Source organism: Loxodonta africana, chromosome X, assembly GCF_030014295.1.
Source record: "Loxodonta africana isolate mLoxAfr1 chromosome X, mLoxAfr1.hap2, whole genome shotgun sequence".
In the NCBI taxonomy this organism is placed as follows: domain Eukaryota; kingdom Metazoa; phylum Chordata; class Mammalia; order Proboscidea; family Elephantidae; genus Loxodonta; species Loxodonta africana.
This window is the reverse complement of record NC_087369.1, coordinates 53,745,492-53,773,262: the sequence shown is the minus strand read 5'-3', so window position 1 is coordinate 53,773,262 and position 27,771 is coordinate 53,745,492. Positions and strand designations below refer to the sequence as shown.

The 27,771-nt window shown below is 39.2% G+C and overlaps 1 long non-coding RNA gene across 1 annotated transcript in view; it reads left to right on the top strand.

The window, feature by feature from the left end:
• Positions 1-27,389, top strand: part of LOC111752776 (uncharacterized) — a 59,474-nt gene extending 32,085 nt beyond the window's left edge. Inside the window, exon 4 of the long non-coding RNA XR_010319768.1 lies at positions 814-27,389. This is a non-coding gene — a long non-coding RNA (uncharacterized LOC111752776). The remainder of the gene's footprint in view (positions 1-813) is intronic.
• The last annotated feature ends 382 nt before the right edge of the window (positions 27,390-27,771 follow it).

Here is a 27,771-nt window from a genome sequence, read left to right as displayed (position 1 = left end):
GATCTAAATAATGCTCCAAAGGACACTCTGTCAAAGCTTCCTTCATCTCTTTGCAACTTATAGGGACAGATACTGATTCTAATTCAGGAATTGTTTATAGAGATGTCCTGTGTTGTTATCCAGACATTAAAAAGCCAGAGAGGCTAGATAATTCTAAGAGTTGTTAAGTGTGTTTACTGTGTTTCTTTTTTTAGACAAGGACAGGAGAAGGCTTGTTTGAGGAGGCCCTGCTGTCTCCCTTGGTGCTGGGTTTGAGCTCCTGGGCTGAGGGGAGAAGCAGTAAACCTGGGGAGCCTCTGCACAACACCAGAGAGAAGTAATAAGGCAGTGTTGTTTCCACTGCGGATGCATCAAGATGGTGGTGCTGCTCCTGAAGTGGGAAGGGGGGGAGCATTTGGCTGTTGGGAAAAGTCATCTCTGGCCTCCAGGAGTCCACAGGGGTTCTGTTGGCACTTTTTTTCTTGTAGTCTTAAAGCATTTCTGATGCTTCCTCTTAAAACACGAATATCCCTGAGAGGGAGAGAACTTCACACTCCTCAGAGCAAGTACCATGTAAACGGTTATTTCTCAGCAGATCCTACAGCTAGATTTGGGGATGAAGCATGAGCCAGAAGAGGCCCTTTGGGCGAGGAGGAATGAGAAGGGCAGGGCTAGCTTGGGTACTATTTCATAGTTTGAATTCCTGCTACGCTCACGAGCGTGTGATTTTGGGGACTTTGAAGAGTTATTTGACTTCAGCCTGGGGCCACAGGTTATTTCTTGAACCATGACCTTTTTCAATGTTTGGTCTCTTCTTTCTCATTTATTTGCTAGGCTCCTGTAAGATTGTACCTGGGTGTACCAACTTCAGCCTTTCCTAGGCCAGTATCCTCTGTGAGGGCATGCCGAAGATAAAACCTCAAATATTTGCTTTCCTCCGGTTTTTGATCTCCCGTACCTCTGGAACAGTTCTCCATGTAGGTGATAGCGGCACTAGGTATGAATTAATTGAGATGGGGCAGAAGTAAGAAAAATCATGACATGCCACCCTTACCAGTTTTAGGAACCAAGTTTTTACTCCCCTCCCCCCAGTAGACTGCAGTTTGGAAGAGTATGTAAATAACATAGGACTGTATGCAAATATACTTCCCATCTTGTTTGTGATTTCATATACCTGAGTAATGCCTCCAGTGAAATGCAAATAGAGACTTTTCTTCTGAATCATATAGATTTCCAAAAGCCAAGAAGTCCTGAGCTATTGGGAAATCCAGTTACCAAGTCCATGTTTTTTATTCTCTAAGGCCAAGACAGAGAAATGTTCATTACATTTCAATTACAGAGGAAAGAGTCTTGGACATTCCAGTCCATTCCCTTATGTAATAATTCTTACAATGGAAAGTTGAAATCATAAGCTTTAGAAAATATGCAGTTTCCTTTGAGTTTAGCCTTTTCTGAAAGGAAGGCTGGGTGAATAAAAGTTTGCTCTGCCTTTTTTTTCACTGTTAACTTAGGAGTTACTGTTCTTCTTACAAGTGTAGTCTCTTTAGAGTAAGTAACTTCTGCATTTCAGAAAAATGGAGAGGTTTGGAGAGGAGGAACCCGTGAGGAACCATTCATGAAGTCGAAGTTGCTTGTAATGCCTGTGTACTCCCTCTATTCATGAATTATTCCTTTTTCTGCCTTTGTTATAATAGTCATAGTGTTCAGTCTCCTAGACTGTCTTGTGTTATATCCTTCTTTTGCTAAAAGACTAGATATCAGCAGCCTACTTTGAATTAGAAGCCAATTCAGCATACCATTTGAAAAGGATATTGGAATCCTTCCTGCTATGAAAATGTCATGTGTGCTTAAAATGACAAAGTTTGTCCCAAGCAGTGGTTTCAAGTGCCTTTTAAATGTTGTTCTTGAATCTTCAAAGCAATTTAATTTTAGGGTGTTCGTTTTCAAGAAGGAAAATTACCCAGCTATGTGTTTGGTTGTGCTTTTTAATATCAAAATGTTGATCTGGAGATGTAGAGTATCCAAAATGTAGAATGAAGGTAGTGTGCCCGTTGGTAAAGTTTTCTTATAAAAAAGCGTTTCTTGGGAGGTAAAACAACCAAACCATAGAGAACTCAGAAAAATAAAATCTGAGTCATGTATGCTAGCAAATACTTTTTGTTTGTGCTACTTAATATCAGTCTTTCATACTCTCAAATCATGGAATTTCCTCAACTGAAATTCCAGGACAAGTGGTTTAGGTTCAAACTCCCCTGACATCCCTCTCTCCACAAATATCATGTCCAGCTCTCTCTTAGAGTTATAGTTCCCCAGACTGCCCCTTAGGGACAGTGTGCCTGCTGAAGCTGGGTGCCCTGCAGTCCTGCTTGCATGGAGGGAGACATGTGGTCAGGTGCTCACTGAAAAAAAAAATGATGACATTTTCTCCTAAACTTTTCTAGAATGCCCAGAGGGAAGAGAAGGGGAAAGGGAGCAGGATGGGAAGGGAGCTGCTGTAACAGTGAAAGGATGAATGACCTATTAGATCATTAGGGTTAGTAATATGTTTTCTCATTGGAATCTGTGGGCTTTTCTCATAGATCAGCTTCTATATGGATTCCAGGCCCAATTCAGAGTTCAAGCAGCTTTGGCCAAAGAACAGCCACAGCAGCAGCATGCTCTGTGGTCTGGGTTTAGTCCAAAGAGGGTTGCCAGAGAACCGGAAGACAAAGGTTTGACTTGAAAGAACACGTGGTTTGGGAGAATCTGAATCATATAGTGTTACTTTCACTTTTTCTTGACTTTTTTTTTCCCTATGAACAAAACAATGAGGCAAATGGAGAGGCCTGATTTGGATAGTGGCTGGGATTACTGTCCTGACAGATGCTTCAAGATTAGCAGTTTCCTGTCTTCAGTAGGTATGAGCTGTGAGAATGAGCTTCTTTCCCTCCCACCCGTTTTATTATTGGATAAGGGTGAGGAGCAAAAGAGGCTGGGAGCCTCTCTTTTCCTTATCCCTGCAGGTTCCTGGAGCCACTCAGTGAGCCAGGAATGTGGGTACATAGTGTGTGGTCTCCAGTCTGACCAAAGAGGCAGTTCCATTTCGGGCTCTACCACTAAAAATGTCTTTATCCTGCCTGGGCTCAGAGGAGTGTGGGGAGGTTTGCCTTTCTCTGCTGCTTTTTTGCTTTCCACTAAGGAAAGCTGCGTAGGTGCTGCTGGGTGGGTGAGGGGAGGAGGAAAGCTTAGGAAAATGCCCAGAAGCTTCCAGAAAAACCTGGTGTCTGGGGAAATGCTTGTGTGCTGTGAAGTGTGGTTCCCTGGAGAACCCTAGACCCTCCGGTGCTTCAATAATGGAGTCAGAGAATGGAAAGAAGGGAGGGCAGGTGGGGACTGAGGGCCAAGTTTCCAGTCTGCTGCAGTGGCAGCTGGTTCTGTCCTGCTTCTTGCAACAGAAGACTAGGGAGGAGGCACACACTTAAGCTCAGCCAAATGGCTGGTCAGCTGATTCTCAGAAGTCAGTCAGGTGAATGGGCCTTGACAGACCTTCCCCCCAGAGTGAGGGATCACTTTAGAAGGCAGGTGCAAGCCAAGGACTCTGCTTTGTTGATACTGATATGGAGGCAAGAGGAAATGCTTTTAGAAATTTTTAACTAGTGCTTTTGTGTGTGTGTATGTCTTTAAAAAATAAATTTACCCCGTTTTTTCTCCTAACATTTTTTTCTGAAAATTTTCAAATCTCTGGCAAAGTGGAAAAAATTTTACAGTGAAAACACATATACCTACCACCTAGTTTACTAGCATTTTAATGTACATGCTTTATCAAATATCTGGCTATCCATCTAGCCATATGTTAATTCATCTTATTTTTGATGCATTTCAAAAAATGTTGTTAGGTGTCTTTGAGTTGGTTTTGAATCATAGCAACCCTGTGTACAACAGACCGAAATGCTGCTTGATGCTGCACCATCCTCACAACTGTTGCTATGTTTGAGCCCATTGTTGCAGCCACTGTGTCAGTCCATCTTGTTGAGGGTCTTCCTCTTTTTTGCTGACCCTCTGCTTTACCAAGCATGATGTCTGTCTCTAGGGACTGGTCCCCCATAATAACATGTCCAAAATAAGTGAGAGTCTCACCATCCTCATTGCTAAGGAGCATTCTGGCTATACTTCTTCTAAGACAGATTTGCTTGTTTTTCTGGCAGTCCATGGTATATTCCTTGGTCTATTCATATAGTCCACATTCAATATACTTGGCCTAGTGGTTAAGCACTCAGCTGCTAACCAAAAGGTCAGCAGTTTGAACCCACCAGCCACTCCACGGGAGTAAAATATGGCAGTCTGCTTCTATAAAGATTACAGCCTAGGAAACCTGATGGGGCAGTTCTGTTCTGTTCTGTTCTACAGGGTTGCTATGAGTCCGAATTGACTCGATGGGAATGTAATTTCAAAAAATACTTTCCCCTGAATGCTTCGGCATTGTAAGTTCAGTGTTTATTTACACTTTTTTTTTCCTTTTGAGGTACAATGGAATGCCCAAATCTTAAGTGTTCTACACTGTCTTCTGAATGATGTATTTTCTATCATTTTGTCAGATTTTACAAAACTAAACAAAGCTTCTGGTTAGTCACATAATTGCTATAAATTATTTAAGAAGTGCACATTATTAAATTGAGAATGAGCACGTTATAAGCATATTGGAAAGATTGTTTGGAGAGGATGTTCACTGCAACACAAAGTTCATGCCCTGCCCTCTTGCCCCTGCCCTCCCCTCTTACACACACATGAGAGAGAAGAAAGTGTAGAAATTAATGGTGAAGACTTTTTTCAAGATCCAAGTGTGAAAGCCAAGCTAAAAGGTGACCTCTAGTTTTTGCCATTTGCAACCACATTCTTCCACCTTTCCATTTCTTAAATTCAAGGATGTGGTGAAACCCATGTGAAATTGTACACTACAGATTACTATTAGTAAAAACAAGCCCATGTGTACCTGGCTTATTGGATAATCCACCCCTGCCCCACCTGTGACTGACAGAAATGTATATACTAGACTAGGGCCATTTTGTCAAAACGGTACCTATTTGGTACCCATTGACCCATTTCTTGTTTGGATAAAGAAATGAAGAAACAATTGGATCGTGTGAACTATTTCTAAATTAGTTTAAGAGAACTGGTGATCAAACAAAATATGTAGAATAAACTTTTAATCCAAAGGTAGTGACCTGAAATGGAAGTATCACCTTTTCATGAGAGGAAATGTGCCCATGAAGAGTTACACTCCTTTTATTAATGGGGATATGGTCACTGTTTAAACCACAAACAAACAAAAAAAGCCCAGCAGCATTTCTTGGGTATAGTTACTCATCTTAAATGTTGCAAAATACCCAAGGAAGGAAAAACCAGAAAAAGAAAGGGGGGATATTGGTGGTTTAAAAAATACAGTGACTAACTGACTTGCGCTGACTAATATCAGTGAACTCATAATGAGTAACAATAGTGAATTTAGAAGGGATATAAGTAGAAGGAGAACTATTTAAAGGTTACTTTAGTATAAAGGGCAGCTGAATTGGTAATAACTAAGGGTTCCCTCTGGGAGATTTGGAAGTAATTCTTTTTACCCCTAAAAAGTTCTGTCTCTTACCTAAAGGAGTCATCTTGGAGAAGTTATATAGAGCTCTTTCAAGTATGGCTCCTTTTCTACTTCATCCTGGCTGGGTGGGGGGATTCTTGGCAGATAAGCTTGCTTGTGGTTTTGCGTTGAAGAAATACCATTGCTGTGCAGTGGTAAGCATGAACAAACAGTTGATTAAAATAATAATAATAAGGTTGGTGGTGATTTCTGTGAGCTGGAGATACAAAAGTTTTGTTTGAATTTATTTTTTAGGTTTTGTTTCCTTATCATGGTATAAAATTATAAGAACTGACCAACCATCCTTTTTATAAACAAAGAGACTTTTTTTTTTAATGAAAGAGCATAGTATATAAACAGCAAAATGCAACTGACCAAAATGTATAAAGACAGGATACTCCATTCTAGAATTTTTAATTATCTGAGTGTTTATCAGAAAATGTTTTGTTTTTTGTTCTTGTAGAAAATATTTTAAAATGTTAATGTATTTTTCTTGAAACACCTTTTTCCTAACCCCACTTGACCCCAGACTAAGGACTTGACTGTCTTTTTCTATCATAGCATCTGTCTTGCTTTTATTGACACAGGATATTCACTTGTGTCTTGTCCCTTTTAGACTTAAACTTTTGACACTGTGTGGGTCATTATTTTAATACCAGAGCCTATAATTCAGTGTGTGTAATGTAGTAGGTATGTATTTGTTCAAAGAAATATTCAGGTCATAAATTAAAGATGGGTTTATCTAGCTGTGTCTTGGGGATTATGATGTCATTTATTGTTTTATCTTGAAAAAGATATCAAACTATGCTAAACCTAGGATATGCCTGCATATTTAATTTTTATCTAAAATATTTAAATAAGCTTATTTTCCTGTTCTGTTTTCTTTATCCCTCATTATTTAGAATTTCTAGTGACTTAGGTCACTGTTAAATGTTTATATATATTTGGAAGATAATCTGAGTTATTAATTTGGATAAAGCTTTGGATAAGTAATTTTCCTCTTTTAGTATTTATGTAATGTGTGGTAAATAAATATGAAAATATCTTGAAGTGTGAGTTTGAATAGCATGAATAGGGAAAACAAAGCCTCAGGTTTTCTTGATATCTGAAGGTCTTTGAGCAATTAATTGAATGGGATATTTATTTAAATAAGTTTAAATCCATAGGCAAGTTGATGAACAGTTTAGTTTGTTTGGTAAGAAATTTAATGGTTTAGAAATAATAAATTTGAATTCTTCCTAAAGCATGTATTATGAAATTTTCCTCGGTTTAATTTCAGTTCAGCACGAAAAAGTGTATCTTTGCTTTTAAAGTTGCAGTTAACTTTGTCTTAAATTTAACAGCCCTATTGTTCAGAGATAGAGGTGCTGAGAACAGATTTACTCAATGCCTTTCCCTTAAAAGGAAATCCTGGTGGAGTAGTGGTTAAGTGCTATGGCAGCTAACCAAAAGGTCGGCAGTTCGAATCCACCAGGCGCTCCTTGGAAACTCTATGGAACAGTTCTACTCTGCCTATAGGTATAGGGTCAGTATGAAAGTTGACTTGACGGCAACGGGTTTGTTTCCCCCCCCTCCGCCTTAAAACTGGTGGTAAATTTAGATGAAGTTGCTAGCGCCAGAAAACACCATACTGTAGACCTTTGTGATATATTTAGGAATAATTTCACTTAAGAATTTTGCTTTCACAATTAGAGCAAATTGTTTTTAAAAGGAAATAAGTTTTTAAATCCAATCTGGTTATAGCATTCTACTCATCAGAGGTTTTTTTTTTTTTTTTTTTTTTTAAACGTGAGGGTGAAAAATGAATGTAAAGAAAGGGATTTATATGAACATTTGGCTTGAAAATTGACTAAGACCTTTTTTTGCTTACCACCTTATTCCAAATGGAGGGTGTTTTTATGCCTTCTGGTTTTGGCTAGGGCGAGATATTATAAGTATTGTCCCTCTTATGAAGAATCAGTATTTCCAGTTAATTCCGAAGTACTGTAAGTGCCTATTTGGTAAAATTCAGAGACTGGATGTTTTTCAGTCTAAATGTTGAACTTTAGAAATATGTTAACGGTATGACTCAGTTTTCATTTTGACATGTAAGACCCTGAACGGGTTCAATCCTGATTTTTCTTTTTTAATTCTTATTAGTGATGCTTGGAATGTCTTTCCTAAAATGCAATGTCAGTATTGAAATGGAACCTGATGCCTTGGGTTTAATAGAACTTTTCAACAAAGAGAAATGGCAAGCAGAGGAGTATGGATGATAAGAATATTTTATCAGGGGGCTATCGAATGGACAAGGAAAAATAGCAGATAACTAAAATTCCCCACGACGAGTGAACAATTGCTGTTTGGCCTTAACTTCAGAAAGAACCTAGGTTTTTCGTTTTGACATAAAAACAATCTAGAAGCAATTATTCCGTATCATTTGAGTTACAGAGGTCAGTGGGGTGTTTGTCATCAGAAAGAGTGGAAAGCATTTGTTCACTCCTTATTCAAAGGAGTTCTCTGGATTTCATGTGGTTTTAAAGTTTGCAGAAGGGTGGAAAGTTTTCACGTTGGTCAACTCTAAAGAAAATGGGTTGCTGCAGACAGTGGAGCTAATAATGGTGGCACAAAGTAAAGGATCAGTAAATATGTCAAATGACTGGATCAATAAACCTTATCTTGAAATTCCGGAATGATAGTTAAGCTTGAATCTTGAGACACTACAAGAAAATAAAGCAAGCATTGTTTTATACAGTGAGGGTCAAATCATAGACTCTTATGCAGAAGGTGTGGTACCCATTGAAACTATAAAGTAGGCTGGGGGAAAATTGATTCAGGTGAGGGGGATGATCCTAAAACCAAACCTACTGCCATCGTGTCCATTCTAACTCATAGTGACGCTATAGGATAGAATAAAACTGCCCCGTAGGGTTTCCAAGGCTGTAAATCTTTACAGAAGTGGACTGCCACATCTTCCTCCCACGGAGTGACTGGTGGATTTGAGCTGTCAGCCTTTTGATTAGCAACTGAGTGCTTAAACCATTGTGCCACCAGGACTCTGAGGAATGATAACCAAACCAAACTCAACCAAACCCACTGCCATTGAGTTGATTCCAACTCAAAATGACTATAGGAAAGAGTAGAACTGTCCCATAGGATTTCCAAGGCTGTAATCTTTACTGAAGCTGACTGCCACATCTTTCTTCTGTGGAGGGACTGGTGGTTTCAAACTCTCACCCTTTGGTTAGCAGCCCAGTGCATTAACCGATGCGCCACCAGGGCTCTCTGAGGGATGATCCAAAAACCAAATGAAACCAGACCCGTTGCTGTTGAGTCAATTCCAACTCATTCCGACTCAGAGACCCCATAGGACAGAGTAGAACTGCCCTATAGGGTTTGTAAGGAGCAGCTGGGGAATTTGAACTGCCAATCTTTTGGTTAGCATAGCAACCATAACTCACCGTAGCTCTTAACCACTGTACCACCAGGGCTCCCTGAGAGATGATCACAAAAAAAACCAAACCCATTGCTGTCAAGTCAATTCTGACTCATAGCAACCGTATAGGACAGAGTAGAATTGCCTTATAGGGTTTCCAAGGAGCGCCTGGTGGATTCCAACTGCCGACCTTTTGGTTAACAGCTGTAGCACTTAACCACTCCGCCACCAGGGTTTCCCTGAGGGATGATAGATGTGCGAAAAGAGGTGTCACATCACCTCGCTGGTCACTGAAGAAAATAGGGTGCCATCTAGTGGACTCATTTCACTATCACTGACCAAGTTGAGTATTTCAGTCAACATTATTTTAGAAGATTTAGATTCTTAATAAAATAATGTCACAATTTGTTTTCTTTCTCAGAGAATTTATTGTTTTTTACTTTTTATTTTGAGATAATTTTACATTTATGGAAAATTTACAAAAATAGTACAGAGAGTTCCTATATACCTTTCACGCAGTTTCCTCTGTTAACGTCTTGCGTTATCCATGGAGCACTTATCAAAACCAGGAAATTAACATTGGTACAGAACTACTAAGTAAATTCCAGACTTTGTTTGGATTTCATCAGTTTCCCACTAATGTCCTTATTCTGTTCCAAATCCTGGCCAGGATCCCACCGTGCTTTTAGTCATCATGTCTCCTTAGTCTTCAATCTGAGACAGTTCCTTAGTTCAAAGAGTGTTTATTAAAAACGCTTCTCTAGGGATTGTGGCTGTTGTAAAATACATTTGAAAATACAGGAGACTAAAAAAAAAAAAAAAAAGAAAGAGTATTTATAAAATAAAAATTTTGATTAGAATTATTTATCCTGCCTGTGCAATTGCCCGACGGTCTTTTTTTTTTTTTAAAAGTTATTCCTTTATTTCTTAAAAGAGATTAGTTTCAGTGAAGCAGTCATGCATTTCAGGATTACAAAATTAACATTATTAGTTTCTCATTTTGGAATTATGACCTTTAAAATTAAAGATCTTTACCTTTTTGTGATGACTAGAAAGAAGAAAAGAATAAAAACTAAACAGAATTTCGAGTCTTGAGGCTTGTGATTACTTGGATTCCATTATTTGTAATGCTCATTAACACAACATATATGGCTTTATAATTTTTTATTGAATATTAAAGGAGAAACAAAGTAGAAGATTTACAAATGCAAAGAAATTATTGTGACAGAAAATTTGTTATGTCTAGTATCATTTTATAAATAAAAATATTGGTTAAAGAGGATTGTCTGAAGTTAAAAGGTAGGTTAATATGCCTCTTAATAGCAGCATTAAGCATTAAAATACCAATCAAAAAAGTAAAATGTAGGACTGAATCATTGAGCAATCAGAATTATTATAATTTTGGCATAATTTTTGTCATTATTGACCCAAATTATTTTTATGGTAACAACTTTCTCAAAAGTTGGCTGCAAAAGAAGATAAATACAAATGGCTGGAAATAATTTTTTTTTTTATTTCATGATTTTTCTTTAATGCTCAGATGATCTTCATTTATTCCTGTACAGGCTTTTTGTCTTTGCAAAATGCTTTATAAGTTTTACTTGTTCTGAAAAGTTGTGAGAGGTAGGAAATAATCTTTTACACTTTTCTCATTTGACTTAAAAGGAAATTGAACCATAGGGGATTTTTATATTTTGCCTTAATTGGAACAGCAGTCTCATGCACACTGGCAGGTAGAAAAAAGGGCAACAGATTACAATATAATTGAAAAGTAAACCTCATTTTGCCAACATATTTTTTATTATGACGGTAACTGAAATTTTAAAGTGAAAGATCTCCCAGAATTACACTGCTTAATAAATCGAATGTTTTGTTTTTTAATAATTGGTGTCTGAAATACAAATCAGTGCTTTCAAGTGCTCCCAAAATATTTGCAATATTTAATCAGTGTATATATTTATGTAGGGTTTTAAGAAATAGGTTGAACTATCTGTTCTAAGATTTCTAAACTAACATTTAACTGCCTTGTATACAGAAATAAGTAGGTCTGTTACAAATTTTATTGTTAAAAATAAGAATGATTTTTGGCCCTTAAACAACATCATAATTTTGTTGCCCCCAGTTAGTATAATGATTTGAAGAATCCGTATTTAATTTAGAACATGCTGTATATGAGTGATGAGAATAACAAAGCACAGTCTTATTTTATTCACGTTAAGGCTTTGTTCCTCTGAATATTGCTTTTTGCACTATGTGATTCTTCCCTGAATCTAATGACTATGGTAAACTCTTGTGTACCTGAAAGCAGCAGAAAGGCCTGGAATTTCCACAGAGGATGTTTCCTTTAGCGCCTCTCCACACCCACCTTTCCCAAGTCAACTAGAAGAGATGTGGTGATGTTGTATGAAGTGAAACTGCCTCCAAAACAAAGAGGAATGACTTGGCCAGGGCCTTAGCCAACAAAGCTACCTTCTTCAGAAAACTTATCATTGGGTTGATGTTGGCATGAGGATGAATGTGCCTTGATTCCAAGATGCCATCAGTCCTTTTAGTCATAGTAAACCCATAAAGTAGCCAAACCGTAGAGGCATGTCTGCTTTCCCAGAACATTTATCTTGACTGCAAGATACAAATGTGTTGCTTTTCTTGGATTGTGTAATTGTGCCTTCTGTAGTTTTTTCTCAGCACGTTTTAATTTTTGTCTTTACCTTATATGCATACTCAATTATTTGAAAGTTAAAACAAATTTAAAATAGCATTGCTTGCCTTTAAGCTAACGTAGTGAAATAGAATAATTAGTCTGTCTTTTAGGTTTCCCACATACTATTGGGAACCCTGTTCTCTCTCCTTTCATTTCCTCACCCCCAGGCAACCCAGCCCCCCTCATGTTTGTCAGCAGTCTGTCAGTTTGTCCTACTGTGGGGCTTGCATGTTGCTGTGATGCTGGAAGCTATGCCACTGGTATTCAAATACCAGCAGGGTCACCCATGGCAGACAGGTTTCAGCTGAGCTTCCAGACTAAGACATACTGGGAAGAAGGACCCGGCAGTCTACTTCGGAAAAGATTTAGCCAGTGAAAATCTTATGAATAGCAGCAGAACGTTGTTTGATGTAGTGCCAGAAGATGAGCCCCTCAGGTTGGAAGGCACTCAAAAGACGACTGGGAAAGAACTGCCTCCTCAAAGTAGAGTCCAACTTACTGACGTGGGTGGAGTCAAGCTTTCGGGACGTTCATTTGCTGATGTGGCACAACTCAAAATGAGAAGAAACAGCTGCAAATATCCATTAATAATCAGAACGTGGAATGTACGAAGTATGAATCTAGGAAAATTGGAAGTCATCAAAAATGAAATGGAATGCATAAACATTGATGTCCTAGGCATTAGTGAGCTGAAAAGGACTGGTATCGGCTATTATGAATTGGACAATCACATGGTCTACTATGCCGGCAATGACAACTTGAAGAGGAATGGAATTGCATTCAGTCAAAAAGAACATTTTAAGATCTATCCTGAAGTACAGTGCTGTCAGTGATAGGATAATATCCATATACCTACAAGGAAGACCAGAAAATATGACTATTATTCAAATTTATGCACCGACCATTACAGCCAAAGATGAAGAAATTGAAGATTTTTATCAACTTCTGAAGTCTGAAATTGATCGAACATGCAATCAGGATGTGTTGGTAATTATTGGAGATTGGAATGCAAAAGTTAGAAACGAAAAAGAATCGGTAGTTGGAAAATATGGCCGTGGTGACAGAAATGATGCTGGAGATGGCATGATAGAATTTTGGAAGACCAACGACTTCTTCACTGCAATACGTTTTTTCATCTACATAAATGGTGACTGTACGTGTGGACCTCGCCAGATGGAATACACACAGGAATCAGATTGACTACATCTGTGGGAAGAGACGATGGAAAAGCTCAATATCATCAGTTAGAACAAGCCCAGGGGCCAATTCTGGAATTGCCTATATGCAAGTTCAAGTTGAAACTGAAGAAAATTAGAACAAGTCCACAAGAGCCAAAGTACGACCTTGACTATGTACCACCTGAATTTAGAGACCATCTCAAGAATAGATTTGACGTGTTGAACACTAATGACCAAAAACCAGATGAGTTGTGGAATGACATCAAGGACATCATACATGAGGAAAGAGGTCATTAAAAAGATAGGGAAAAAAGAAAAGACCAAAATGGATATCAGAATAGACTTTGAAACTTACTCTGAAAGTTGAATACCTAAAGCAAAAGGAAGAAACAATGAAGTAAAAGAGTTGAACAGAGGATTTCAAAGGGTGACTCCAGAAGACAAAGTATTATAATGACATGTGCAAAGACCTGGAGACGGAAAACCAAAAGGTAAGAACATGCTCTGCATTTCTTATGCTGAAAGGACTGAAGAAAAAATTCCAGCCTCAAGTTGCAAAATTGAAGAATTCTATGGGGAAAATACTAAACTACTTGGGAAGCATCAAAAGAACATGGAAGGAATACACAGAGTCACTCTACCAAAAAGAATTGGCTGACGTTCAACCATTTCAGGAGGGACCATATGAGCAGGAGCCAATGGTACTGAAGGAAGAAGTCCAAGCTGCACTGAAGGCACTGGAGAAAAACAAGGCTCTAGGAGTTGTCGGAATACCAGTTGAGATGTTTCAACAAATGGATGCAGCCCTGGAAGCACTCACCTGTCTGTGCCAAGAAATTTGGAAGACAGCTACCTGGCTAACCGACTGGAAGAGATCTATATTTATGCCTATTCTCAAGAAAGGTGACCCAACCGAATGTGGAAATTATTGAACAATTTTTTTTTATCATTAATATCACATGCAGGTAAAATTTTGTTGAAGATCATTCAAAAACAGCCGCAGCAGTACGTCAACAGGGAACTACCAAACAAATCTGTCTTGAAAGAAGTACAACCAGAGTGCCCCTTAGAAGCAAGGATGGATATCGAGACTAAGTCTCACATACTTTGGACATGTTATCAGAAGGGTTCAATCCCTGGAGAAAGGACATCATGCTTGGTAAAGTGAGAGGGTCAGCAAAAAAGAGGAAGACCGTCAAGGAGATGGATTGACACAGTGGCTGCAACAATGGGCTTAAGCATAATGGTTGTAAGGACAGCGCAGGACCGGGCAGTGTTGTGTTCTGTTGTGCATCGGGTCACTATGAGTTGGAACTGACTCAATGGCACGTAACAACAACAATAACAAGGCAACCCAGTTGGGCCACTGGAGGCTTTAAGTTTCCTCTCACCCGATGCTGCGTTTGCTGACAGAAATAAATTAGTGTGCAGTATTTATTCATGTATTGAACAATATCGTTAATATCACACGCAAGTAAAATTTTGTTGAAGATCATTCGAAAGCAGCTGCAGCAGTATTACAACAGGGAACTGCCAGAAATTCAGAAGAGGACGTGGAACCAGGGAAATCACTGCTGATGTCAGACTGATCCTGGCTGAAAACAAAGAATACCAGAAAGATGTCTACCTGTGTTTTATTGACTGTGCAAAGGCATTTGACTGTGTGAATCGTAACAAATTACAGATAACATTGCGAAGAATTGGAACTCCAGAACACTTAATTGTGCTCATGAGGAACCTGTACATAGATCAAGAGGCAGTTGTTCGAACAGAACAAGGGGATACTGAGTGGTTTAAAGTCAGGAAAAGGTGTGCATCAGGGTTGTATCCTTTTACTATACCTATTCAATCTGTATGCTGAGCAAATAATCCAAGAAGCTGAACAATATGAAGAATGGGGCTATTATCCCTTTAAGGTAAAATTCTTGAAACTTAACGGAACCCTTGGGGAGGTAACACCTGAAAGCTAAAAAACCGAAAACCAAACCCACTGCCATCGAGTCGATTCTGACTCATAGCAACCCTACAGGACAGAGTAGAACTGCCCCATATAGTTTCCAAGGAGTGCCTGGTGGATTCGAACTGCCGACCTTTTGCTTAGCAGCCATAATAGCACTTAACCACTACGTCACCAGGGTTTCCCCTGAAAGCTAAGGGTGGGTAATTTTAGGCTTGCGAGCATTCGAGCAAGTGAACATTTTGCTACTGCTCAGTCGTTACCACACCACGGGTGACCCTGCCAATGTCTGATCACATGAGAAACATGCAAAGTAAATCTTGTAAAAACTATATATATATATATGGTCTTCTCTGGAATACAGGAAACAAGCATGTTTCAGGCTAATGAATGAAAGGAGGCTTTCCAAATAAATCCATTTACGCAATGTACTAGATCATATTATGTCTTGTGAACTGAACATATTCCAAAGGAAATTGGAGAAATAAAGTATTTGCCTATTCAGGTGTATACTTCTAGAATTTTTTTAAATATCTTTTTGCATATGTTTATTAGAGACTGGATTCTTAAATAATTTTAAGTTAATGGCTAGGAGGACTGAGATTACTTTTCACCAACCTCCAGATTATATTTTGACAATTTGAGTTTCTCATTAAGTGTTTTCAGTAACATTTCGGCTTCCTTTGTATGTTTCTTCTAAGTTGAAAAAACTAATTGGTTCTTATAGTCGTTAGTAGTTAAACATCTGTATTTTAGAAGAAGCCTTTTAAAATTGTATAAATTGTACTTTTTATAGACAGGTCCAAAGAAATGAGTTGGCATGAGAAAAGAGGGGTTCATGATCCCCTTAGAAATATTGAGAGATGAAGTTTCACTTTGCAGACACTTCATTCATTAGTACAAACCCACTTATTTTCTTTTTATCGACTTCCAATGTAGGTGCTTTGGCTACAGTGAGTTCTCCAGTTTTTTAAAGTGGACTTTTATTATTGCAAACCAGGGACACTTCAAGTGGTTAATAGAACAAGGCTGTTGTAGAGCAGTGAGTTGAAACTGTTTCCTAGATTGGTGATTATTGTATGCTTTTGAATCCTTACGTTCTGTGAGCGAATGGTCTCTTTATATACTTTACCATTCTTTGTGCTTAATAAATGTTAAATATTCTAGCCACATTGAATTCCCAGTACATGTAGTATTACCAAACCTATAGGAAGAATTTGTACAGCGTTCAATGAATAGTAAGGTTTTCTTTGTATGGGAATTTATGAAAGATGTATTTTTCTTCATGTACTCTAAATACTTTATGCCTTTAAGGCTGGTCTTGGCTGCACTTTGTTTTCATGGCTCTTCCTCCGTTGTTATTTGAGGATGTTAAATGGTATGTTAACTTGATTACGATTTGTAGATATCATAAAGCTGTATGTGATTCTCCCATCATCAATACTAAATCGACACCCTTTTTTGAGCCTTGGATTTTCTTTGTCTACATGTTATATGCCTCAATAAGGGCTAAGCAAGGAGGTTGAGATTTTTATGAAGTGCTGAGTCCAGGGTGGCCTTCCCACCATCCACAATGGGAAGCTAGCTGTTGACTCAATACTGCATTCATCTTTTGTGATTTTAAGAACCACATACTTAACAAGAGAGATCCCAGGCTGTAGGTAGATTTATTCTATCTTAAGATGAGTCTTTGGAAATATAAGAGGCTTATGGCATCTGGAAGATCGAGTTATGGAAATTTGATTAAAAGGCAAAGAGAGGAAAAAATGTGGTCTTTCCTGTTTTGGGGTGAACAAGGTGTCTAGGGCATTTTACTTTAAGCCTGCATTAACTCATTGTGTTATTTTTTTTTAAACCCTGTTGCCTTCTTACGGTTCAGAGGAACCACATATTAGAAGGTCTGCATATTTGGTAATAAAATATTTGGCCTAGAGTGAAATAACAATGATTTCTGTTTCAAAAGAGGACGGTGTTTTAGAGTTTGCTAGATTCAACCCGTCCCTGCTTTTTGTAAACAAATGGAGAAACTGAGTCCCTCAAGGTGTGACATGCTTAAAAGTTGTATAATAACTGAAGTAGTACATGGTTATTTAAAAAGTGGAGATGAGATAGGCTTCTTATACTTGATTAGCACCCTCTTGAAGAGAAATACTTTTGCTCAGATTTGTGAGTATTCACCTTCTGATTATATTACTTAGGTCTGTCTTTCTTTATTGTTAAACTTAAATTGAAAAAATATATGTTGCTTTTAAAATGGAGGGTTTTAGAAGCATTTAGATCTATCCCTTTGGTTTAGGCAAAATTAGCCAGCCAATTTCAGACTTGCCTTTTGGAAAGCTTAAGTATATGAGCACAGTGTTGAAGTGCTTGGCTGCGAACTGTAAGATCAGCAGTTTGACCCCGCTAGCTGATTCGTGGGAGAAAAGACCTGGTGATCTGCTCCCATAAAGGTTACAGCCTAGGAAACCTATGAGGCAGTTCTACTCTTTCCTTACAGGGTTGCTATGGGTCAGAATTGACTAGACTATATATAAACCAACCCACTGCTGTCGAGTCGATTCCGACTCGTAGCAACCCTATAGAACAGAGTAGAACTGCCCCATAGAGTTTCCAAGGAGCGCCTGGCGGATTTGAACTGCAGCCTCTTGGTTAGCAGCCGTAGCAGTTAACCACTATGCCACCAGGGTTTCCAGACTCTCTGTGTGTGTGTGTGTGTGTGTGTGTGCGCGCTTGAAGTTTCTGTCAAATCACATCTTGCAGAAAACGTCTGAAAGCTGCTTTTCATTTAGTGGTTAAATTAGGATGTTTCTGAGGAAGAGGGTGTGACCTCCTAATTTGGGTTGTCCATCTGTCCCTGGTGCTCCCTTTGCTTGCCGGGTCTGCCTTTCATCTCTCTCTGAAGCATTGAGCTCCCTGTGTCCTGACTGATTGCTTTTTGGTGCTCTTCTCTTCCCAAGTGCCTGTACTCCTGGAGGACATCAAGCCTGGGTGCTCAGGGCCAGATGGGGCACCCCACAAGGCAGTCCCCTCACCCCCGCACTGGAGATTCACATTCAGCTGATTCCTTGGCTAGAATCTCCTCTGGAGATTTCTAATCTATATTAAAAAAAAAAATAGCCAGGGTTAACAGTCCTTATATTAATGAGTGAAGGGACAGGGGGAGGGAAGAAAGCTCAGAAAGTGACATGGATGATACAAACTCAGGATCCACTTTTGAGATCAAAGGAGAATGTGAGAGGTTTTCTCATACCTTCTCAAGCACATCATTCGTTGAACACCTTTTGTGTTCAACAGGCTCTGAAATGGTATTACCACCTTTTATCCTTACTGAAGCACTGTAAACAAGAGATTATTGGTTTTATATTAGAGACGAGGCCATAGGCACTTAAGGGAGGTATTCAATCACTTGCCAAGGTCATGTAGGTAGTAAATGATAGAAGGTAGCCATGATCCTCACTTGTCTGATTTCACCAAACCATAGCAAGAACAAAACAAAACATTGAGATGGATGCATGTCAATATGAATAACAAAATAATGATTTTTCAGTGCACATTTTTAATTTTGCAGAATTTTTGTCTAAGACTGAGATTATATATCTATGTTAAAAAATTTTTTTCTGAGGTCCCACAATATGCTAGTCCCTGTTTTAGGTGCTGGGGATACAGCAGGGAGCATATATAAAAATAAGTGATGTTTTTATCAGATTCTGAGATAGAACTTGAAGCTTTATCTGTGCTTATTTCATCACGTCCTTTCTTCACAGGCAAGTCATTGAAACATAGAACCCGAGATTAATTGTTGTCATTTTTCCATTGACTCACAGACTTACTGAGCTAACAGTATTTCTGAGGTTACTTAGCCAGCTCTTAAGGGTCTAGGGGCATGCAAACCTAAACTGTGCTGTTACTGATAATTTCCAAAGAGGATGATTTCATTAAGCCTTTGTGGTAGCTGCTGCTTTAGCTTTAGAATGTTACCTCTTGTGATGACGATAAATTATTTTTGCCCCACCAGCATTGGCGGGTATGAATTTTGAGTTTTAAACTGAATACATAAAAGAAAACATTAAAAAAAAATCTTAAATTCCATACCCTTAACCAAATACAGCACTTTCAGTGGTTATGAAATGATGAGCAAAAGCCCAGGCAGGTTGTCCAGACCTGTTCGGTACTGATGTGGCCTGAATCCTACCCACTGTGGTATCAACTCTGGACAGTCACTCCTGCTTCCTGTCCCAAATCTATTGGTCAGTTAACCTCACTTTGCAATGTGGTTTAGAAGCTTTTGGGAACATCTTCTCTTCTAGTAGTTATCTCAGTCACCTTGTAGGTGACTCTATTTTGTTTTTCTTGCAGAAAGCTCTATGCTTTATATAGAATTGCATTCTGATGTTTTGTTCATCTGTTGATTGTTAGGGTTAACAGAGCCTGACCTGCTATTATAATAGAATTATCAGTTAGTGGGCTATAGACTTGAGCTGGTTTTATTTAAACCCTCCCATGTGGTAATTTGCCATCTTCAAAGCTTAAATGATGGCCGCTTATCAAGTCTCAGATTTTTGTGATTGTTTCTACGCCTTGAAAAAGTATAAGGGAAAAACAGACAATTTAAATACTTCCCATCAAGAGGACGCCAGTTGTCAGGGAAACATCTCCCAAAAGAATAACTTATCAAACCTTTATAGAAATTTCCCATTAAAAGTGTCTCACTCATTGCCTGCTCTGCAGAACTTCCTGGTTTATTAAGCAGAGAGCTCCTGCTCTCTGGAGTTTTTATGTTAGTTGCTAGGTCCTGTTTCAGGGCCTTCTTGGATCCAGGGTTATCTCCCCTGCAGTATCTCAGTCATGCTTGGCTTGAGTCACTTCACAGTGGCTCCTTCATTTTGGTCTAACAAAGCACTCCTGGCTAGAATCATTACTTCTTTCAATGTCCATTCTTCATCTAGCTCCTTAAAAAAAAAATACTAAATTGACGTTCTCCACATACCTCCCTGTGATTGTGCTTCAGGTGTAGGGAAGAAAAAAAAGTACTTTCTAGGTTGAGGAGTTAAACCAACATGAAGTTCACTTAATCACCAAAAGATCACATATGATAATTCCCTGATTTTCCGTTTTGATCACTATGACTGCGGGGATGGTGATGGTGGAGTGTGTCTTAGGAAGATTTTTTTAAGGCTATATATTTGTACTTCCTGCATTTCTCTTTGGTAACACTCATTTCCATTTTAATTACCTGTGTAATTGTTTAATATCTGTATCCCCCACTAAAGTTTAAATTCCATGATGGCAGGAACTGTGTCACATTGCCTCTCATATAGTTCAATATATAGGCCAATAAAAACTTTTTATTTGTAGTGTACACAGCACTGTGCTGGGACCTTGGAACCTGGGCCAGTCACTTCCCGTATCTAGACTACAGTCTCCTCATCTATGAAATAAGGCCATGAGTAGGGAGATTTATGAGGTTGCTTTCAGCTTTATGAGTCTCAATTTGTGTCTGACTAAATGGGGGAAGCATTGCAGCCATTTGCATGCCACAATTTGTTTCCAAACCAAGGCTAACTCTATTTAAGTGCCCTGCCTTGGGTTGGGAAAGACTGGCCCATTGCTTTCCTGAGGCGCCCATGCCAGAATCTCAAGTCATCTCCTTTGGGACATCTGAGGGCAGTGTTTTCCAAACTTTTTTGGTAGCAGCTAAATTCTCTTCAAAGGAATAAAGAGTTAACAATAAGACTTTCAGTTGTGTCGACAGAAGCCATGCCATGTCAGCACTTAACCTTGGCATGGAAATTTGTTGCATGTAAGGATGGAGGAATTCCAGAAGGCAGAATGGTTGAGAGGGCAGTTGATCTAGTTGGAGAGGGGGGTGGAGACCTAGTGGCACTCCCTGGCCAGCTTTACATTTATCCTGACCCTCGCGCACCCCTGTCCTTTGGCCCTACCTCCAGCTCCAAATTCCCAGCTCACTTCCTAGAACATTTCAAATCCTCTGCCCTGGCTTTCGATGACTGTGGTAACTACAGTGGTGTGTGCGGGCCAGTCTCAGAAGCTGGTATCCTGAAACTTACCACATTAACACTATCCCAGAGCCTCCCCCACAACTACCACTACTACCTGATTGCTCCAAGAAGACTGGAAACCTCTCCGTGACAACCAGAAGGCCCTGTATCAAATAGTATCTTCCCTAATCCAGGAGGATCAAATAATTGAATCAAACTTGGGCATTCAACAAAAACATCTTACAGCTCCAATTCCTGAAAGAAATACAGCCTACCAAAACTCACCTAAGATGAAGTAGATAACCTGAATAGCCCTATAACCACTAATAAAACTGGATTCATAGTTAAAAACCTTTTGAAAAAGAAATCTCCAACTCAGATTGTTTCGCTTGTAAATTCTAACAAATGTTTAAAGAACAATTAACACCAATTCTGTACAATCTTTCAGGGAAGAAGAGGGAAAATGCCCCAGCTTATTTTATGAGGCCAGCATTACTCTGATACCAAAGACAGAAACAGATAAAATAAAAAACCACTACCAACAACAAAAAAGCTATAGGCCAATACCTTCGTGAATATAGACAAAAAAATCATCAAATGATATTAGCAATGTTAGTTGTCAAGTTTATGTGTGTAGAATTGTTCATAATATTCCCTTATCTCTTTAATGTCTGGAATCTGTAGCAACGTCCCCACTTTCATTTCTGTTGTTGGTAAACTGTGCCTTGTCTTTATTCTCTACCAGTTTTGCTGGGGGTTTAACAATTGTATTGGTATTTTCTAAGAGCCAGCTTTAGATTTCATCCATTTTCTTCTCTTTTTCTGTTTTCAATTTTATTGATTTATTTTTCTCTTTATTGTTATTTCCTTCCTTTTGCTTGTTTTGGCCTTATTTTCCTCATTTTATTTGTTTTTTAAGATGAAAGCATAGATTATTGATTTGAGACCTTTTTTTCTAATATAGGAGCACTGGTGGCATAAGGGTTAAGAGCTATGGCTGCTAACCATAGTTTGATTCCACCAGCTGCTCCTTGGAAACCCTATAGGGCAGTCCTACTCTGTCTAGGCTCCTTATGAGTCCAAATTGACGGCAACGGGTTTTTTTTGTTTGTTTTTCTAATACAAACATTTAATTGTTATAAATTTCCCCATAAGTATCACTTTTATCTGCATCACACACATTTTGATGTATTGTATTGCCATTCTGTTCTATTCAAAATATTTTTTGTTTTCCTTTGAGACTTCTTTGACCCAGATTATTTAGAATTGGAAATGATCCTTTTCTCTTTCTGTTGTTGATTTCTAATTTAATTCCTTCATGATCAGAGGACATACTTTGTATTTCAATTCTTTTAAATCTGTTAAGGTTTGTTTTATAAATCAGGGTATGATCTATTTTGGTGAATGTCTCATGTGCACTTCAAAAAATGTATACTCTGCTTTTGTTTTTTAGAATGTTTTATAAATGGCTATTAGGTTCAGTTGACTGGTGGTATTTTCTGTCTGTTATTGCCATGAATTGAAATTGACTTGATGGTAACTAACAACAATATTTTTATCTGTTACTGAAAGAAATATTGAAGCCTTTAAGTATAGTTGTAGATTTATCTATTTCTCCTTTGGGTTCTGTCAGTTTTGTTTCATGTATTTTCAAGGTCTATCGTTTGGTGCATATATGCTTAGGATTGTCATGTCTTCTTGACAGATTGACCCTTTTATCATTCTGGTTATGTGCTTCTTTGTTCCAGGCAATTGTCTTTACTTTGAAGTTCACTTTGTCTGAAAGCTACTACAGCTTTCTTTTAAACAGTGTTTACATTTCCCATCCTTTTACTTTTAATCTTGCTGTTGAGTCAGACTTATAGTGACCCTATGTACAACAGAATGAAAACTGCTTGGTCCTGCACCATCCTCGCAATCCTTGCTATGTTTAAGCCCATTGTTGGAGCCACTGTGTCAGTCCGTCTCGTCGAGGGTCTTCCTCTTTTTTGCTGACCCACTACTTTACCAAGCATGATGTCTTTCTCTAGGGACTGGTCCCTCTGTATGTGAGAGGAAGTCTCACCATCCTCACTTCTAAGGAGCATTCTGGCTGCACTTCTTCTAGGACAGATTTGTTCGTTCTTCTGGCAGTCCATGATTTATTCAATATTCTTCACCAACACCATAATTCAAAGGGATCAATAATTCTTCCCCCGTGCGTCTGTCAGTTTGTTGTACTGTGGGGACTTGCGTGTTGCTGTGATGCTGGAAGCTATGCCACTGGTATTCAAATACCAGCAGGGTCATACATGGTGGACAGGTTTCAGCTGAGCTTCCAGACTAAGACAGACTAGGAAGAAGGTCCCAGTGGTCTGCTTCTGAAAAGAATTAGCCAGTGAGAGCCTTATGAATAGCAGCAGAATACAGTCTGATATAGTGCTGGAAGATGAGCCCCTCAGGTTGGAAAGCACTCAAAAGGTGACTGGGGAAGAGCTGCCCCCTCAAAGCAGAGTTGACCTCAAAGACATGGATGGAGTCAAGCTTTCGGGACCTTCATTTGCTGATGTGGCATGACTCAAAATGAGAAGAAACAACTGCAAACATCCATTAATAGTCGGAACCTAGAATGTACGAAGTATGAATCTAGGAAAATTGGAAGATGGGAGGGTAGAGAGGGTTAGAAACTGGCAAAACGGTCACAAAAGGAGAGACTGGAAGGAGAGAGCGGACAGACTCATTAGGGGGAGAGTAAGTGGGAGTATGTAGTAAGGTGTATATAAGCTTATATGTGACAGACTGACTTGATTTGTAAACTTTCACTTAAAGCACAGTAAAAATTATTTTTTTAAAAAAAGAAATGGAACGCATAAAAGTGAGCTGAAATGGACTAGTGTTGGCCACTTTAAATCAGACAATCATATGGTCTGCTGTGCCGGGAATGACAACTTGAAGAGGAATGGTATTGTATTCGTTGTCAAAAAGAACATTTCAAGGTCTGTCCTGAAGTACAGTGCTGTCAGTGGTAGGATAATATGCATACGCCTACAAGGAAGACCAGTTAAAATGACTATTATTCAAATTTATGCACCAGCCACCAAGGCTGTCTTAGTTATCGAGTGCTGCCATAACAGAAATACCACAAGTGGATGACTTTAACAAAGAGAAATTTATTTTCTCAGAGTCTAGTAGGCTAGAAGTCCAAATTCAGGGTGTCGGCTCCAGGGGAAGGATCTCTCTGTCTGCTCTGGAGGAAGATCCTTGTCATCAATCTTCCCCTGGACTAGGAGGTTCTCAGCACAGGAAATCCAGGTCCAAAGGACACACTCTGCTCCCAGCACTGCTTTCTTGATGGTATGAGGTCCCAAACTTTCTGCTAGCTTCCGTTTTATCTCTTATAAGATAAAAGGTGGTGCAGGCAACACCCTAGAGAAATTCCCTTTATGTTGGATCAGGGGTGTGACCTGAGCAAGGGTTTTCAATTACATGCTAATCCTCTTTAGCCACAGGCAAAGATTATGATGTATAACACATAGGAAAATCACAAAATCGAGGTAAACCACACAGTACTGGGAATCATGGTCTAACCAAGTTGACACACATATTTGGGGTATAGAATTCATGACAAAGGCCAAGAATGAAGAAATACACGATTTTTTTTACCAATTTCTGCAGTCTGAAATTGATCAAGCATGCAATGAGGATGCGTTGATAATTACTGGTGATTGAAATGTGAAAGTTGGAGACAAAGAAGAAGGATTGGTAGTTAGCAAATATGGCCTTGGTGATAGAAACGATGCCGGAGATCCCATGATAGAATTTTGCAAGACCAACGACTTCTTAATGGCAAATACCTTTTTTCACTGACACGATCGGCCACTATACACATGGACCTCCCCAGATGGAATACACAGGAATCAAGTCAACTACATCTGTGAAAAGAGACATGGAAAAGCTCAATATCATCAGTCAGCACAAGGCCAGGGGCTGACTGCAGAACCAACCATCAGTTGCTCATATGCAAGTTCAAGTTGGAACTGAAAAAAATTAGAATGAGTACATGATAGCCGAAGTGCGACCTTGAGCATATCCCACTTGAACTTAGAGACTATCTTAAGAATAGATTTGACGTGTTAAACACTAATGACCGAAGACCAGGCGAGTTGTGGAATGACATCAAGGACATCATACATGAAGAAAGCAAGAGGTCATTTAAAGAGACAGGAAAGTAAGAAAAGACCAAAATGGATGTCAGAAGAGACTCTGAAAATTGCTCTTGAATATCGAGTAGCTAAAGGAAAGGAAGAAATAAGTAAAAGAGCTGAATAGAAGATTTCAAGGGGCGGCTTGAGAAGACACAAAGTAAAGTATTGTAAATGACATGTGCAAAGACCTGGAGGTAGAAAACCAAAAGGGAAGAACATGCTCAGCATTTCTCAAGCTGAAAGAACTGATGAAAAAATTCAAGCCTCAAGTTGCAGTATTGAAGAATTCTACAGGGATAATGTTAAGCAATGCAGGAAGCATTAAAAGAAAATGGAAGGAATACACAGAGTAACTATACCAAAAATAATTAGTTGATGTTCAGCCATTTCAGGAGGTAGCATTTGATCAGGAACCGATGGTACTGAAGGAAGAAGTCCAAGCTGCACTGAAAGCACTGGCGAAAAACAGGGCTCCAGGAATTGACAGAGTACCAATGGAGTTATTTCATCAAAGGGATGCAGCACTGAAAGTGCTCACTTGTCTATGCCAAGAAATTTGGAAGACAGCTACCTGGCCAACCGACTGGAAGAGATTCATATTTATGCCAATATCCCAAGAAAGGTGATCCAACCGAATGTGAAAATTATCTAATAATATCATTAATATCACATACAAGTAAAACTTTGTTGAAGATCATTCAAAAGTGGCTGCAGCAGTATATCGACAGGGAACTGCCAGAAATTCAAGGAGGATTCAGAAGAGGTTGTGGAACCAGGATAAATCATTGCTGATGTCAGATGGATTCTGGCTGAAAGCAGAGAATACCAGAAAGATGTTTACCTGTGTTTTATTGACTATGCTAAAGCATTTGACTGTGTGGATCATAACAAATTATGGATAACATTGCAAAGAATGGGAATTCCAGAGCACTTAACTGTGCTCGTGAAGAACCTGTACATAGATTAAGAGGCAATCATTCTAACAGAGCAAGGGTATACTGTGTGATTTAAAGTCAGGAAGGATGTGTGTCAGGGTTGTATCCTTTCACCAAATGTATTCAATCTGTAGGCTGAACAAATAATCCGAGAAGCTGGAGTATATGAAGAAGAATGAGGCATCAGGATTGGAGAAGACCATTAACAACCTGCAATATGGAAATGACACAACCTTGCTTGCTGAAAGTGAAGAGGACTTGAAGCACTTACTGATGAAGATCAAAGACCACAGCCTACAGTATGGATTACACCTGAACAGAAAGAAAACAAAAATCCTCAAACTGACCAGTAAGCAACATCATGATAAACGGAGAAAATATTGAGGTGTCAAGGAGTTAGTTTTACTTGGATTCATAATCAGTACCCACGGAATCAGCAGTCAGAAAATCAAAATATGCATTGCATCGGGCAAATCTCCTGCAAAAGACTTCTTTAAAGTATTAAAAAGCAAAGATGTCACCTTGAAGACTAAGGTGTACCTGATCCAAGTTGTGGTGTTTTCAATCGCATCACATACATGTGAAAGCTGGACAATGAATGAGGAGGACCAAATAAGAATTGATGCTTTCGAATTGTGGTGTTGGCAAAGAAATTGAATATATACCATCGACTGCTAAAAGAATGAACAAATGTGTCTTGGAAGAAGTACAACCAGCATGCTCCTTAGAAGCAAGGATGGTGAGACTATGTCTCACATACTTTGGATGTTATCAGGAGGGATCAGTTCTTGGAGAAGGACACCATGCTTGGTAAAGTAAAGGGCCAGCAAAAAAGAGGAAGACCTTCCACAAGTTGGATTGACACAGTGGCTGCAACAATGGGCTCAAGCATAACAACGATTGTGAGGATGGCACGGGACTGGCAGTGTTTCGTTCTGTTGTAGATAGGGTTGCTATGAGTCGGAATTGACTTGATGGCACCTAAGAACAACGACAATTCTTCTTCAGTCTTCTTTGTTCATTTCTTATTCACTTTTTTAAAGTTTTTATTGTGCTTTAGGTGAAAGTTTACAAATCAAGTCAGTCTCTCATACAAAAATTTATATACACCTTGCTTGTATACTCCTAGTTGCTCTCCCTCTAATAGGGCCGCACACTCCTTCTCTCCACTCTCTTATTTTCACGTCCATTCAGCCAGCTTCTGACCCCCTCTGCCTTTTCATCTCCCCTCCAGACAGGAGTTGCCCACATAGTCTCATGTGTCTGCTTGACCCAAGAAGCTCACTCTTCACCAGTGTCAGTTTCTGTGCCATAGTCCAGTCCAATCCCTGTCTGAAGAGTCGGCTTTGGGAACGGCTCCTGTCTTGGGTTAACAGAAGGTCTGGGGACCATGACCTCCGGGGGCCTTTCCAGTCTCAGTCAGACCATTAAGTCTGGTCTTTTTTTTTTTTTTTTTTGAGAATTTGAGGTCTGCATCCCACTGCTCTCCTACTCCCTCAGGGGTTCTCTGTTGTGTTCCCTGTCAGTGCAGTCATCGCTGCGGGGCACCGTCTGGTTCTTCTGGTCTCAGGCTGATGTAGTCTCAGTTTATGTGGCCCCTTCTGTCTCTTGGGCTCATAATTACCTTGTATCTTTGGTGTCCTTCATTCTCCTTTGGTGCAGGTGGGTTGAGACCAATTGATGCATCTTAGATGGCCGCTTGCTAGTGTTTAAGACCCCAGACGCCACTCTCCAAAGTGGGATGCAGAATGTTTTCTTAATAGATTTTATTATGCCAATTAACCTAGATGTCCCCTGAACCCATGGTCCCCAAAC